The sequence below is a fragment of the Paroedura picta genome, chromosome 7 (assembly GCF_049243985.1).
Source record: "Paroedura picta isolate Pp20150507F chromosome 7, Ppicta_v3.0, whole genome shotgun sequence".
Classification (NCBI taxonomy): Eukaryota; Metazoa; Chordata; class Lepidosauria; order Squamata; family Gekkonidae; genus Paroedura; species Paroedura picta.
Genome location: NC_135375.1, coordinates 61,410,154 through 61,427,275, shown reverse-complemented (window position 1 = coordinate 61,427,275; position 17,122 = coordinate 61,410,154). Strand labels below are relative to the sequence as shown.

The 17,122-nt window shown below is 41.0% G+C and overlaps 1 long non-coding RNA gene across 1 annotated transcript in view; it reads left to right on the top strand.

The window, feature by feature from the left end:
- The first annotated feature begins 2,257 nt into the window (after nt 1-2,257).
- The window catches only part of LOC143841806 (uncharacterized), a 55,498-nt gene continuing 40,633 nt past the window's right edge, over nt 2,258-17,122 (top strand). The window contains exons 1-3 of the long non-coding RNA XR_013232849.1: nt 2,258-2,368; nt 4,614-4,777; nt 15,957-16,039. This is a non-coding gene — a long non-coding RNA (uncharacterized LOC143841806). The remainder of the gene's footprint in view (nt 2,369-4,613; nt 4,778-15,956; nt 16,040-17,122) is intronic.

Sequence of the window (17,122 nt, the reverse complement as noted above, 5' to 3'; positions counted from 1 at the left end):
GAGTAACAAAAGGGAGGCACTTTGGCAACACATCATATTCAATAAGCTATTAACTAGATATGCTTATAATAATACACCCAAACAGGTATATTATTTGTTAAATTTGTTTAAATTTTCTGTTATTAATTAATAAGAATCGCAAGATTTGCAAATGCTAAAGGTGAAAAGTCTGAAAGATATAGCTGATTCTACTATAGAAAATATCAAACCATTCTCTTTTTTCATTTTAAGTGGTTTGGGGGGGGGGGTTACATTTCACAGCATGTAATACAGCACCAATCTTACAGTATCCTTCCCATAAGTAGCAGCTTCAAAGTGAATGTAGTGCAGTGGATAGAGTGCTGGATTCAGGCATAAATGCCCACTTTGCCACAGAAGCTTGCTGAATGGCTTTGGGCAGACTATCAGACTTGCCACCTCATGGGTTTATTATGAGGTTAAGATGCATGAGTGGAGAACAATCTCTCCCCTGTGGAGAAAAGTGAAGGTAAAAATTAAGCCAATAAATAAATAGGATTGTATATAAACATATATCATAAGGTCAGCGACTCCTTCTCCACTTCCTTAAAGAGAAACACATCAGCACATGACACATTTAAGAAAGGATGAACGTGTACTGATTTTCAGCTGCTTCAGACTATGCTAAGTTAGTTACATGCACCACTGGAGGATGAATTCACTAAATCACACAGTATAGTACATGATTATACATGCTCAGCATGGATTAAATTGGGTAGACATCATCACTGTCTACTCTTTTCCCATGCCAGTCCAGTACATAAATGGGCCTTTATTCAGACTTTAGTTTCCCATGCATATGGTTCTCTCTTTCATATCATATTGACTAGTGTTGTAGGTTACATTGAAAGAGTGTGACTGGCCCAAGGTCAGCCATGAAATTTTATGGCTGAATGGGGATTTGAGCTCAGGTGTATTCTGTCTTCGTTTGGCATTTGACCATTACACCATCCTGTTTTTCAGTAACGTATATTCTAATAGGAAAGTTTGTCAATTTTTGGATAATTAAATTGAGGGACTGGAGCTGTGAATGTGCAAGAAAGATCTTTTTACAAAACTGAAAAGGTACCGGGTTTGCAGAAAAATATGTAATGTTAAAAAAATAATACATTGTGGGACAACTCCAGTATTCCAAGCTGGGTTCTGTTAGTAAAGGACAGGGGGAGAAGACAGGGCTCTTTCCAGGCTACTTTGGCCCTTAAAGGAGGACCCATTAGGACCAGGGTTGCCTAGAATTACAGCTTCAGGTTCGGAAGTTCCAGGAGATTCTGTGGTAGAGTCTCTGGAGGAGTCTGAGGACAGCTCGGTTTAGGGAGGGAAGATGTGTCAACCAGGTAGAAGGCCATAGAATCCATCTTCCAAGCCATCCATTTGCTGTAGGGAAACAGATCTCTACCATCTGTCATGCAGTTGAAATTAGGGAAGATCTCCAGGTCCTATTTGGAGGTTGGCAATCCTAGGTTGGGCAATAACTTCTGACTGATTTGATACCACCTGACTTACATGACTCAACTAGGCCTGGCCACTTACTACTGGTCAATAGCAACCACATTATGAAAGCCAGTGTGGTGCAGCAGTTAGAATTTCAGAGTAGGGTCTTGCTGTGGTAGCTCACTGGGTAATTATGGCCCAGTCACATCTTTTCAGACTGTGGCATAAAGGTAGCAGTGGAGGCCAAAGGAAATTCCACTTACTGGGCAAAAGGCAGCAAATTCTCCAGGGCAAGGCAGGCACATCATGAGAAGACAGTAGGAACCTTATGCAAACCCAGCTTGAGCAGAGCAAGGCAAGGAATAGATTAAGAGAACAAGAAGACTCTGAGAGGATAGGGGTGAGGGATGGAATTGATTGTTGGAGCCCGAGGTATAAAAAAGGTAATGTCAGAAGCTATGTGGATGTTAGGAATATAAGCTGGCTGAATAAAGTTCAGGAAGCCCAATGAAGGGATAAAGAGGAATCTAAAGTAGGAAATGGAGCTTGTGGTGAGATAAGGCTACCATGCTGGGTCTGGTGAACTGCTCCAAGGCAGAGCTTAGGTTTGAAGGGCAGAAATGGGTGGATGAAGGGTACTGTTCTTGTGAAGAAGACTGTGTGGACTTCGTTGCACCCAATAAAGAGGTAACTAGGAACAATATTTTATCAGATGAGTGTCTGCTAATCATGGAATTATGACATCATGTTGCCCTGGAGGGGAGCACACAGACTAACCTACCTCATTGGGTTTCTGTGTGGATAAAAAGGAGGACAGAAGAGTAATGTAAACTGCTTTGGTGCCTACTATGGAGAAAGGTGGGGAACAAATGAAGTTAATATATAATAAATATAACTGAAGATGGGAAGCATATAAAAGGTAGGTTGGTGAATGGCTGAGAAGGAGGCAGATAAAGGGAAGAGGATATGGGGGCTGCCAGAGGATGGAAAGGGGATATAATGTGGAGAGAGAGAGATACAGGGGAAAGTGAGGCATTCCCATAAATTCTTTTGAGTTCCTGTTGTACAAATGGGCCTGACCCAGGGGCTGGCACCATGCAACCGGACCATAATTTCCCTAGAAGAGGCTGCTGCATGGAGGTGGTAGAGGGGCAGACAAAGGTAGGTTTTCTAGTAGGTGGGAAGGAAACTGGGTTGCCACCTCCAGGGTAGAACATTCTTAGGTTTCAGGGGGTAGATCCTGGGGTGGGCAAAGAGGGAAGAGAGCTCAGAGGGCATTAATGCCATAGATTCCATCCTCCAAAGGAACCAATTCCTCCTTGGGATCTAGAGTTGCCAGTCTCCAGGTAAGAATTGGAGATCACCTGGAATTACAACTGCTCTCTAGATCAGTGGTCCCCAACCTTTTTAGCAACAGGGACTGGTCAACGCTTGACAATTTTACTGAGGCCCCGGGGGGGGGGTAGTCTTTTGCCAAGGGACATTGCCGCAGCCTGAGCCCCTGCTCCACTTGCTTTCCTGCCTGTGCCCCTGACTTCCCGCTGCCTGCAGGGGGCGCTGTCAGCAGCAGCTGCGCAGTGCCATGCCGAGGGGGAGCCCTAGCCATGGTGGGTGCTGGAGAACACCAAAGGTTAGCCGGCAGCAGAGTGGCAGGGCATCCCCCAAGGCAGCAGCCAGGGAGGAGGAGGAGGAGCCATGGCCCGGTACTGACTAATTCACGGAGTGGTCCCGGTCCTCAGACCAGTGGTTGGGGACTACTGCTCTAGATGACAGATCAGCTCATTTGGAGAAAGTGGCTGTTTTGGACAATGGATTTTATGGCAGTATAGCCTGCTGAGGTTGCTTTTCTCCCCAAACCTAACCCCAGATCTCCAGGAATTTCCCAACTTGGCATGCCAAATGGAAACTGATTTTTGTAGTTAGGGGGTCCATTGTGATTCCAAGAGATCTTCAGTTTGGCAACCTAAGAAGCCAGGAAAAGGGGGAAAACTATGGGGATTTTCAGGAAACAGAAAGAAGGAATAGTATAGGTCTCCTGCAAGTCTTTGTGGATTCCCACTTTTATTGTTATACTTAATTACTATATATGCAAGTGGTTCTGGAAATAAAAATGTTGTTTCTTTTATTACCAACTTGTGATAACAAAGACTAATCTGCTGTCTTATCAGCTAGTCATAATTTACATTAATGGCTGGTCTTTGCACTTACCTATTGTATTTGTAATTGATAGAGCAGGGTAGTGTACTTGAGTAAGCTAAACAATAACATTAGACAAACTAAGCTCCAATGCTCATCTTTTTACTATGGGGTTTATCTATGCAATACACAGATACTACACATTCCATTGTCATCTATAGGTTAAATTCAAATTACTGATGAATTCAGGATTTGTTTATCATCTGATTCATGAGTATTGGAACAGTGAGAATATTTTTTATTAGCACCATCTTCATTTTTGTATTGAGAAAAGTATTCACCTATTCTTAATACTTGATTATTGATGAATTTGGATAAGCCTGGTACTAATGGCCTTTTCAAATACTGCAATTATATTCTTGGCCATTTTCTCTTATTTCCTTGTTTACCATTTCAAAGATGTTAGAAAAAAGTAAATTAGGTGGGCAGTCAAAATACAGAATATTTAAAAGGTCAGAGTTAAAAGATATTGCGTTTGGGTTCCATTTTAATTTATAATTCTAAGAAATGAAGGAAAATATACAACATACATATTGTATCTATATTGTATCACGAAGCTAAGCTTTTTGTCCTTCTCAGCCTGGGCAATCATCCTTTTGACTTCAACTTTTGATATGACATTCAGCTTACTGATTTTATCATTAATCTTAAAAAACTTAATGAGAATCAATCAGCATGTAGCTTCTAAACTTTAGATGGTGTCAGTTTCAAAGAAGCTCATCTTTATGCAGAGTGTCTCATTAAATGACTTTGAAACACTTGCTCATGTATGTCATTGCCCTTTCTTCTTCTTGCTGCCCTTGCATAAGAGGAGCATAGAGTTTTTCAAGGCATGCATCAATAGTACTAATGACAAGGTGGCATACTAAAATTAATAGAGCTGCACAGAAGATTACATGACCTAGCCTCATTGATACATTTCAATGTTCAGAACCAGAGCATTGGTTTTATTATTTTTACTTCTTTAGGTCAGGATTGAAGGATCAATACCAGAAGGTAGAACATTTTAATAGCAGGACTTTTTGGAGGTAAAATCTGAAAAACACATTAAGAATCAAGAATCACAGCTTTCCATCTCTTCAGCTACCCACCCAAAAAAGGCAGGATACAGGAAGTGAATTCAACAAATATGGTATGTTATTCTAAAAATAAAAGGAAATATAGAACAAACCAAAACTAATAGGAAGATGCATAAAGACTACTTAGTGTGTAGAGAAAAGTTCATCTGTCTAGTTGATAGGTATTGAAAAGAGAATAGTAGCCCTCTGTGGTCATAATATTTCACCATTATCTGGAGAATGTGTTAAACATAATCCTCTCAATATGCATGAGCATTGTTTTAGAGAACAATGGTCCAATAAATTGGATTTCACAATTAGAGAACACTTGCATATAGGCTGTATGAACATCTAGTAAACAAGGCAGTATAAAGTATAAGAAGGTGAAATGGAGTTGTCTAAAAATTGCATGGGCAATTAAATTAAAACTTTATTACCTAAACAGAAAATATCCTTCCTGCTGCTTTGTTTTACTTAGTTACATTATTTGTACCCTGCCTCTTACCGTTTACACGGACCACCAAAATAGCTATTGATTTGAAATCATCAGTAAACCTTATAGAATCCCAACTGACAACTCACCCACTACCTGGTTGGCCCTTATCCAGGAATGGCCTGCCTAGGTAGTTTAGCCCCAATCAGGAGTCAGCCCTCAGCCAGGAAGGGCTTAATAAGGGATCAGCGTTCCACTTCCAACTTCCTGCCAGTTTCAGAAGTTTGGTGGATGGAACAAGAGGCATCTTCAGAGCATGCCCTGGTGACAGCTCCTCTTCCAACTAGCAAACTTCTGAAATCAGCAGGAACTTGGAGGTGGGGAGCTGACTCCATATTTAGCCCTTCCTGGCTGAGGGCTGTCACCTGATAGGAGCTAAACTACCAGGGTAGGCCATTCCTGAATGAGGGCCATTATTTACTCGTGAGTAAATGTTCCCTGAGTAGACCCATTTCCTCTGCACCCTGGATCCCAGAGGGCTGGCAGAGAGCCATTTCTGGGCCTTCTGCAGCCCCCCACCTCCAGAAGGCTCACAGAGGCTGCCCCAGCTCCCCCTCCCCATGTCCTCCAAGTTGAAAGATGCCAGGGCATGGTCTTAGGATGGCTCCTCTTCCACCCAGCAAACTTTTGAAATTGGCAGGAAGTTGGAGGTGGAGAACTTATCCCTTATTAAACCTTGGCTGAGGGCTGCCTTCTGGTTGCAGCTAAACTACCTGGGCCGGCCATTCCTGGATGAGAGCCAATCAGGTAGTGGGTAAGTTGTCAGTTTGGATTTATAAGGCTTACTGATGATAGTAACATGGGACTGAAGCAGGCTGTGGTCAGGCATCTCCTGAAAAAAATGTCATTGGATCTGTGTGCCAACTACTGTCCTATCCCACATCTAGTGTTTCTGAGGAAGGTGGTTGCATGGGCCATTGTGAACCAACTCTTAGTGTACCAGGAAGAAGCTTCATTCCTGGACCCATTTCAGTCTGGCTTCCTGCCTAGCTATGGAATGGAGACAGAGTTGGTGGCCCTGATGGATGACCTTTGGAGAAAGCTGGATGGAGGTAGATCAGCACTGCTCATGATGTTAGATCTCACAGCAGTGTTCAGTGTTGTAGACCACAAGCTTTTAGATCACTAGCCAACAGAGGAAAGGGTAGAAGCTGAGTTGAGTGAATATACAGCATGCTAAGTCCATTCACAAACTACTATGAACAGCACTAAAAGTTCAAGAAAATTCCGTTCATGAACCATAAACCAGCCAACATTCATGGTGAACTTTAGTTGCTGCTTCAGTTCACGCCAATCCCTACTAGGTATCACTCCAGAAGCTCCAATGAGAGTGGACATGATAGTCACCTTTATCTCCCAGAGGAGAAACTATAGTGATATCAAACATTTTAAACTTAAAATAGTAATTCAGCGACATGCTACTTTAATAATATGCCTTTCTTGCCCTTATTAAAAGCAAAAATATATCCTGTCAAATATCAATATGGAATTAATTTTGTTGTTATCTTCAGTGAGCCTTTTGAGGCATAAGTGAACGTATTATTCAGAAGTGAACAAATACTTTAGATATACTGCAGCACAGACGCTCTGTAAAGTATTGTTAGGTTTTAAATCCTTAAATTTCTAGCTTCATTTTACAAAGAATGATGAAGTCTGGCTTACCTTTTTCCATGGTATCACCCTGATACAAGAGCTTTCCATGTAGTGTCTGGCATGAAATGGCATAATATCAAATAAAAGCAACATTGTATTATGCCAAGACAGATTTGTATAGTATCGACATTTTATAGGTAAGTTTCTTTGGGGGACAAGATTCCAAATAACTATGCATAGGACTAGTCTGTATTTCTGCTAGCAGCAATCATTATCCTGATCATTCTATAGTGAACAGAAAGAGGATATTATTTATGCTTTGTATGCTGTTGCTTAGAGTCTGTTCTTGCTTTCTACTTGGACTACTTTATCCAGTCTTACCCACTACACCTATGTTGTGTGAGGCTCACAGAAAGTAGCTTACTCAGAGAACCTTGCAATACCTTGACAGAATAAAACTTGAATTCTTGCCTAAGGCAAAAATTCTCCAGAGACTTCAGGTCCATAACATTAGGCAACAACAATTAACATCATTATTTTTATTGTCTGCTGAAGCATCTCAAAGTTGCCCACATGTCCCTAAAATATTATATATTGCCCCAGATTTACTCTAAGTACAGGGATAAACTAGCAGTTCATTTCTGACTGAAATCATATTGGCATAAATGAAAAGGGCTATCTTTTCTCAATCATTTACTATTTCAGGTATTGTGAAATTGAACGTTTAGAAGTACTCCATCTAATACTAATTCAATTTAGCTAACTTTTACTGGGGAGTAGATCAGTTAGGCTGGTCTATGCTAATCCTGACTTCATTGTAAGGAACTGGGATAAAAATCCACTCTTTAGAAGAAGAGCCTATCAAGTTAATTGTGGTTTGTTTTTTGTTTTTTTTAACCAAGTGAATTCAGGTAAAGTACATGAAAAATATTGTTACTAAATTTGCCCAACATAGTTTTATGTGTCTCTTTAATTAAGGAGAAATCTTTAAAAAAACACATTGCACTTTTTAAAAAATGAAGAAAGGGTAGAATGGGGTTTGTAACAGAAATCATCAGAACAATAAAAGTTGTTTTGTGAAGAATTGAATCATACTTCATGTGGGCAGATTGGTTGCCCTTGAGAAAAGAAACCACATTTATTTAGAAAATTTCTCAGCTGAAAAAATGTTCTTATCGTGTGTAAAAATAATAATAAAATTGGAAATAAAGCACATCTAGTGATCCACATGGCAAATCAGGGCCATGTTTTGGGATGATTTCAGCTACACTAAGGAAATCCCTCTTCATTTTACTAAAATGTCCCAGTTACATATTCATTTGCCCTGTGTCATTAACACTGGGGAATATAAAGGCCAGGACAGAATTTTGGCCCTTCTAATTCTGGAAAACAAAAATGAAAAACCCTGCCCTGCATGGCAGTCAGTCAGTAGGCATGATGGCCGTTATTTGTGATTAGTCATTAATTTCTGCTAAAACTTGCTAATGTATGTCTATCAGTGTTCTCTAAGAATTTTAAAGTAGCGATCCCCAACCTGTGGGCCGTGGACCACATGTGGTCCTTCGACTAATTGGAGGTGGGCCCCGAAGGCAGCCTTCTCCCCCCCGGCCCTTTACTTCATCCCCCCTGGCCCTTTACAACACACTTTGGGTGTCATTGTCTCCCATCACTCCCAGATGGGACTATCTTGTTGCAGAGAAACAAGCTCAGGGTTCCCATTGATTTGTCATTGTCATGAGTTAAAATTTCCATGAAAATAAAATGTTCCTTATGTTCATTGTTGTGGCGTGTCTGTATCTTATTTTGAAGGGATGTTTAAACATTACCATAGCGATCAGAGAGCGTTAGGGCAGTGGTTGAGAGTAGAGGAGTAAACTACCCCCCCCCACCGGGCCTCACTAAAAGGTGTTGAGTGGTCCCCGGTGATAAAAAGGTTGGGGACCACTGTTTTAAAGCATCTCTTATTTATTGCAGTATTAAATATACACTATGATGAGAGAATAATTTTTAAACTCTATTCTTGTTTAGCTACTTTCAGCTTGTCACGGGAAGCATTTCAATCTCAGTTAATATTGGTATGAAAAAACAACAGCAAAGAACTCCTCAACAAAATAGATTGGCATTTTCTTTCTTCCTTTTCTCCACCCAACCCAAGCTTCTGGCACAACCTATTACACACATGAGGACACACATTTCTTCAGTTGCTTTGCACACACACAATCAATCATTTTCCTGCCTTACGGCAACACAAGTTTAGTCTACATACTTTCTTTTTCAGTTTTCAGAAGACCTAACTGTCTAAATAAAATGCAGTTATATATCACCCTTTCAGCCAGAGATAGGACACAGCAGGAGGGAAAGCAGAAGCTATCCCATGTAAATTTGAAAGGTTTGGTTGTGGCAAAAAGTTTGGGAGTCAGTAATAAGATAATTTTGGTAGGAAAAAATAGCTGCATTCTTTGAAAACCTAAGGCCTATTGGATTTCATACGAACCTTTGAGCATTGCAAGTTAATAGGCAGAGATCAATGGTGAGCATGTACTCTTTACCACAATGAACAATAATATTATTATTGTATGAACTCTCACAGTCAGATATCTGACTGATAGATGGTATTCTGCAATTCAAGACCTAGCCAAGTTCTTGGGAATTTATCTTTGAAAGATTTTTGTTGTTTCAAGCAATAATGTCTTCTGAAGCTGAGCTGGTGTTGACTCTCTCAGGAGTGCATTTTGGGCTGGAATAAGACACAACACACCAATGTTGGGATAAACAAGGCCACAGCTTTCATTACCTCCCCACGGGAGGGTTGGCACTAGGGCTGTGTGATTTAGCCGCTGAAGCGGCCAGCACCATGCCGTGGGGGAGGGGGGAGGCGTGTGCACCGGCGCACCAGGCAATGCACACATGCAGGTGCAGAGCCTGGCTCTAAGCTGGGTTGGCTGCACCTGTTAGCAAGCCAGTCTCTTATTGAGACCCTCCTAACTCAGGGCCTCAGTACACAGACTGGGGCCATGAACCAATGGTCTCACTCATACCTTTTACCGATGCTGTGATGAAAAACTAACCTAGAACAACATACAAACAGTAAGTAAACCTGAAAATAGGGAGGGCAGGTGAGAAGCTGTCCTGATGGCGATCTGTGGCAGAATGGCAGATCTCTGCCCCCGCATTTTGCTACAGTGCACACCACAGAGGTATGCACTACACAGGGGACCTATGTCAGCCACGTTTGTTCTGTGGTCCACCATCCACCCCATCAACTGGCGGCCGCTAGTAAGTCACAGCTGCTTTTCATGTTTTCATATACAGTAAGTGGTTAATCTTTGGGCCTTGTTTGAAAGCTGGTAACCCTAGGCCTGCACTTTTGAGTATGGTTGTGATATTAAAGGTAAAGGTATCCCCTGTGCAAGCACCGAGTCATGTCTGACCCTTGGGGTGATGCCCTCCAGTGTTTTCATGGCAGACTCAATACGGGGTGGCCTTGCCAGTGCCTTCCCCAGTCATATTAGGGCCACATTTATTTATTATTAAATACATCTGTCATTTCATCTTTATACAAAATTATTTATTAATTTGAAATAATTGACACAGATGTTTAACTGATGCTAGATTGATGATCTACTCTTTAACATTACATTGCCACTTTTAAAGATATGCCACCAAAATGAAAAAAGGTGATGGCTATATGGACTTTTAACATAAAGGCATTTCTATGCTTAATATAAATACAGTGTGCATCTACGTGAAGAACAGTGAATCATTTAGTTGCATTAAGTTATATACTTAGGCACCTAGGAAATCCTGGTGGAGTCCTGGGTGGTGTCTTGCTGACAACAACAATGAGAGTTTGGCTTCCAACTAAACGGACATTCTGTCAGAGTAAATGCAGTTCTGCTGACAGAAAAGCATTTCTATTTGTGGAAACAGGAAAGGCAATTTTCATTGATCTCCACCCCACAATGGACCCCATGTTGCCTGCAGACTGTTTCCATGGTTAATTGAGCACAGGAGCAGTGTGGTGGCATATAAAAGGCTACCATGGGAGGGAAAGTCTAGAAAGTTGCCTTGCCCTGAGAAAGTGCCTAGCTTGGCTAGTTTTCTGTTCCTTAATGCCAATGTACAAAGCCATTCCTCTCATGAGCCTCAGCATTTAACAATAATTGTATGCAGTCAATCTGCATTAATAACCTGGGCACTAAACAGAGAACCATCCCAAACGGTGTTTATTATTTACTGAGTTTTCATATACCGTCATTTAACAAATACACAGGGTTTTCTCCTCCACTGGATCACTAGACCTTTTCTTTGGCTCAGCCCTGGCCCAAAAGACTCTCTCCAAAACCCACTTAGAAAGTGGAATTGTTGATGTCAATAGTTGGTAAACCTAGCACCCATATAACACCTATATTCAGAAAGCTCTTACACACAGAGCTCATTGTAGTGTAGCATTATTACTTTTGAAGCTACATTATTAAGTAGGGACCCAGGAGAAGTAATCCCAACTCACTTATAATACTGGAATAGGTCCTTAGATTGCAGCCTTTCAACTATTACAGGAAGGAAGGACAGGAAGTAGGTCAAATCTTATTGCCTATTTGAACATTAATAAGGTTATAATAAAATATAAAAATGGGAAGCTGCTGTGAAGAAATTCTATGCATACTTGGTTAAAATGTAAAACCAATTAGGTTAAGCAATATCCATATTTTCTCTTTCGTTAGCATTCTGCATGCCTTACAGCAATGACATTATTAGCACATTCATATGTGTACCAAAGTAAATACTATATTAATTTTGGAAATCAGGAAGCAGAAAAATGTCATTCTAGCTAACATGTAGGATACATGCACTTAACACCTCCCCCCACCCCAAATCCAAAGTCAGTGAATAATTAATATATAAAGGCAGTTTTCTTCTACTACTTTTAAATCAAGAATACACTTTTCCTTCTGTAATGTGCTGATAAACGAGGGCTTCACCTTCCCCAGTAATAAACATTAGGATTACTTCTGAGAAACAGCATTGACCTCAACAGCTGTCTTTCTTGGCTTCAACAATAAAGGCACATTTCCTAACCAGAAAGAGGCCAGTGGATGCATAGCTTCTACTGGACCATTTTTTCATCCTTTGATATCTACCCCAAAAAAGGATGTTTAAAATGTGATATGACAATTTCTAGTTAAATACTGAGGGTTCTTTTTTTGGGGGGGGGAGTAATTCTGACCACCCAAGGGCCCCCCTATTTAGTTTTCAAGGCCTCTATCACACCTACTATGCTGAAAACAATATTCCTTTCAGTTACTGTATATATAAGCCTAGCACAGACTACAAAAGTCTACCATAAAATATCACTAGCCAGAACGTTTTTCACTGAAGGCAAAGGGAATTCAGTTCTCAGAAATGGCATTCCAACATATTGCTTCTCTGGCTCCCAGTGCCTGGTTTGACTTCAACTATTTATTCAGAATTGACACTGAATTATTCAGAATTCAACTAAACAACATTTCAAGTAGTTTAGTTTTAAACCCATGCTGTGGTAGCATTCTGACCAGGTAGCTGCCATTGGTAAATGTCCACAATTTACCAGCAGCTTGGGCATACATATGTTCTAGGGTCATTATGTAAAGGTCATCCATCATTTTAAATTTGCTACATTTTGAATAAACGTGCTGATTTTTATTCTTGCACTATCAATGTCATTCTTCATGTTGGCATATCCAATTTAGTGCCCTTGATTAACAGGGGGGTACTCAGCTTTAAGTATCAGGCAGGCAAAATGGGAAGGTTTGCAGCAAGCTTGAGACAACCTATGGAAAGCTGCACCTGGCTTGTAATTTAGTATTTTCTACTGTCATGGGGGTGGGGGTGGGGGTGGGGGTGGGGGTAGGAGTGGCAGAAATAGCAGAGGGAAATGGGGCAACTATGGGAAGGCAATGGAACAATATACATATAAATCATTTGCAATACAATTTAGAAAAGTTCCAAGCACTCAAAAAAAGGAATTTTTAATTTCAAAAGGTAACTTACAATGTGCAATTAAATTGTGCTTCAAACATGGGAATTAATGTCATCTCTGCTCAGAAATTTCATCTCTATTGTACATATACCCCCTTGCATATTGTGCAAGATGTTGCTTCTGAGCCAGCAAACACCATATGTAACATGACCAGACAATTTCAGGTCAGTAGTGATGCCTTACATTGTGGTTTAAAAAAGGGGACTTGCCCAACACTGGATGACCCAGGCTATCTTGATCTTGGACTTGTCTGGAAGACTACCAAGGAAGTTTAAGGTTGCTACATAGAGGCTGGCAACAGCAAATCAACTCTTGCCTTGAAAACTACATGGTCACTGTGAGTCTGCTGTGATTTGACACCACTTTTCATCGCCTCATAGCTTAGATCCTATAGAAATATACTGTGGGTGGTATGATTTCCAGCATGAGGTGTGACTTAGTCAGCCCCCACACACACACACTATGCCCCTAATTCCCCTCTAGGGGATGATAAACCTCAAGGAACAGCATGAGGTTGACTTTGACAGTTGCCACAGGAGGGGGTCTAAAAAGAAATTTTCCCTGAGGAGATAGAACCATGCTATTAAATTATTTTATATGAATACCTCACCTACGCACTGTCTGATGAATAGGTGCTGAAGTTGTAAAATTTTCAAGAAAAATGACTTTAAAAGTGAGCACTGATGGAGTGTTGCCAGCTTTATGAGAGATGAATAATTTGTACTTTTCATTACACTTGTCAAATGGACTGTTGAATACTCAATCTGTGATAGGTGCATTCCAAGACTGGAAGTTCCAAAACCTAATGTGTTAGATGACTAAGGGGTCATTCCCCCTAAATCCAGCACATGGATCTGTACACTGGAACAGTACTAGTGAATGAAAAAGAAATTTGTGAAATGCTGTTAAAATACACTCTTCGCCTAAGAGGTGCACTGGGATGACACTGAAAAATGCAACAGAAAGTCTCATTTCCCTCCACCATTCATTTAGACTGCTGTAAGAAAAAGAAGACAGAACTTCTGAGAGGAAAAAAGTAGTAAAAACAATGAAGTAAGCAAAATATCTTTTGAGAACAGTTTATTCCCTAGAAAGGATCCTTTATCTACAGTCAATAGAAAAGGAAATTAAACTTTGATTTTTTAAAAAATCATTTTTAAAGAATATCAGAAAGATTAAAAACTTGGTTTGATCCAAAACCTTGAGCTAGAAAAGAAGTCTCATTTATTTTATCACAGCTGTTGTTTCTATATGTTTTCATGTTTGGCCTCTGGAACTTTAGGAACAAGACACATTTGTCAAAGTTGGTGTCTGTCCTGCAGGGAAGACAGGTAGCTAAAAGACAAAGGGATGCTACCTAAGCGAAGCATAAGACTTTCTGTTCTTGCTTTCCATTGCTCTGCCTCCCTTTCTCATTTTTAACAGTCTAATATGGACAAAGTAAGAGGATTTGGTTCAGGAATAAGCCATTGTGGTGCAGGATAGGACCTGAAACAACCTGGTTCATCTCTCATTCTGCCATGAGACTCATTGTGTGCACTCAGTCCACTTACTTCATCTTACTCCAGTAAATTAACACCCCTCACAAAGTTGTTGTAAAGAAAAAGGGGAAGCCACATACACTACTTGGATAAAAATATTAAAAACTAAAATAAAATCTTCAGTGAAGGTGAAAACACTTCTAAAATCCCTTCCTGATCAAATGACTTGAACTACCCTTTAAAAAAAAGGGGGGGGAGAATCTGATCAAAAGTTCCCGATTTCTGTTTTTTCCTCATCTTACAATTGTTCCATAGAATGTGGATATATAATAGTATTTTGAGAAAGGGCTATAAAGTATGCAGCCTTGCATAGCCCATTTTATAAATGTTAGCAAACATCTGAAACTGCCTTACATGAAATCAGACTGTTGATCTGGTGGTACTATCTGTTCTGACTGTCAGCAGTTCTCTGGAGTCTTGGGTAGATGTATTTCACCACACCTGCAATCTGATCCTTATAATTGGAGATGCTGGGACCTTCGGCATGCATGCACTAAATCGGCTCAGAGCTTCTGTGCATGGAAGCAGACAAGATCAAGTTTCTGTGCATAACAATAGTGTCTTAAAGTCAGGCATTCCAAGTATGATGGATGCTGGTTGACACATATATTCTTTATATTGAAACTAAATACCTAAAAATGCAGATAGTATGATTAAAATAATTTCCATGGGCTTTAAGAATGTTTGTTTTCATCCTGGTTTAAATGAATGTGTCAGAGACACTGATTCTGCATGCCTGAAATGCAAATGCTTCAAGTCTTGCCAACTCTCATGCTGATCTTTGGTAGACTCACAAGATCAGCAGTGGGAGTACAGCCCAATTTGCTGACTGTAGTGCTAAACCTCAGCACCAATTAGTTCAGCTTCATAGAGGGAATTTCTAATATCACACAGAGAAATACAAAATACAAACACCTCTGGTTTAAGAAATAAACTACGTAAATACACCCATAGTATTATGTTGGTGATATACTGTCAGGTCTGCATGGTGAGCAGTCAGAGGCTGCTCTAGAGGCCACAGCAGACTCAGATGCCAAGCTGGACTGAGAGCACCACCCTCTGAGTCATTGGAGCCCAGCATTGGGAATCTTGCTGGCAATCAGGACCAGCCAGACCCACAGGTTGAGGAGCAAACTGGTCCCAGACTGGAGCTGGCCCTGCTCTTTGTGCCTGCACCACTGGGGCCAAGGCAACAGGCCCCATCTAACCCCCCCCCCCCAATCATGAGAGTACCAAAGATGAGCCAACATGACAGCTGTCAAAAGATCAGTCCATCTGTCAGGAGACTGTCAGCTGAAATGATGCACAGCTAACAGCCCTTCCTCAGATGAGGATGAGACCCAGCTGTCGGTAGCTTGGTTTGCAGCCCCATGTCCTATGCGAGGTACAATTAAGGAGAGGTTTGGGACAAGCCTTTCTGTAGGTGCAATGCATGCGTTCCCTGCCCATATGCAATGAACTGTTCCTGTGCTCTTCAGTGAACCTCTGTTGGGTTGTTCCCCAGTTCCTGACTCAAGCTGTGGGTGCTTCCCTGGGTCCTGATCTCATCTTAGCTCTAGATTTCTCTCTAGTTCTTGATTTTGGCTTAGCTATGGACTTATTTTCAGGTCCTGACTTTGGCTCAGATTTGAACTCCCTTCCAGCTCCTGACCCCAGCTCAGCTTTGGATCTTCTCAGGCTCCTGACCATGGTATGTCTTTGGAACTCTTTCCAGTGTCTGACTTCAGTTTTAGACAACACTATTCCTCCCCCTCCTCCTCCCTGGCAGACTGAACTCCCTGGACTGGATGCTTGGCCTGACTTCTGGACTCTGTTTCTGCCTGACAATTTGGACTCAGCTTCCCGGCTGAGGGAGTATAGACCGAGTCCAAGGGTGAGGCCCAGCAAGGCAGCACATATATACAGTACATGCTGCCAGACATTTGAGTGTAAATAACATAGGACAGAATTCTGAGTAGAGAGTGATAGTTGGTAAGTTTGATTTTGCTCTTAAGTTGCATAAGACCATAAATTATCATCTATTACTCAGTAGCTTTAATGAGGGTTAGATCGTTTACAGAGTGAAGAGAGCAAACATGCCATTATTTTTGTCAAGACAGAAAGACTGAACCAATTCCTGCCAAAATAAATATTTCAGTTATGGGATACTGAAGGGGGGGGGAGAGAATACTACCATACAAGTTGTTATATGATTGTCATATAACATTTCTGCACATGTCCAAACCTTCAAACAGATAGATGCACACAAATTGTGTCACCCTGGTGAGCAGCTGTCAGCAAATGCAACAGATTGGAAAAGGGAAAAATCTATTACAGAGAAAATGATGCAGCCACCAGACCCAGGGAGTTATCCTCCAGTGAACCAGGACCATGCAGAAGGTGTAATGTGATATTCTTGGAACATGTAAAGGCCACTGGGCTCATCTTGCTGACACTTTCTAAATAGGCTGTTTCTTTCAACTATCTCCCTCTACTGAGACATTAGAACTCCTCACTTACCATGAGCTCTTCCCCATTAAGGATCTAATTATGTACAAGCCTGCAGGGCTAACAAAATGGAAGCACAGCATGATGTGTTCATAGGGCTAGCTAGAACAACAAGCATCACTGCTTTGCCTAGGACAGGAAGAGACAATCTTTTGCTTCTAGTGGAAATCGAACCACTTTGAACAGAAGTTAGCTAAAGTTTAATTTTCTGTGGTGTTCCTTAATTTACATTTAAATGGAATTATACTCATATTTAATGTTGCTTATGTCTGAACTACCATCCCTG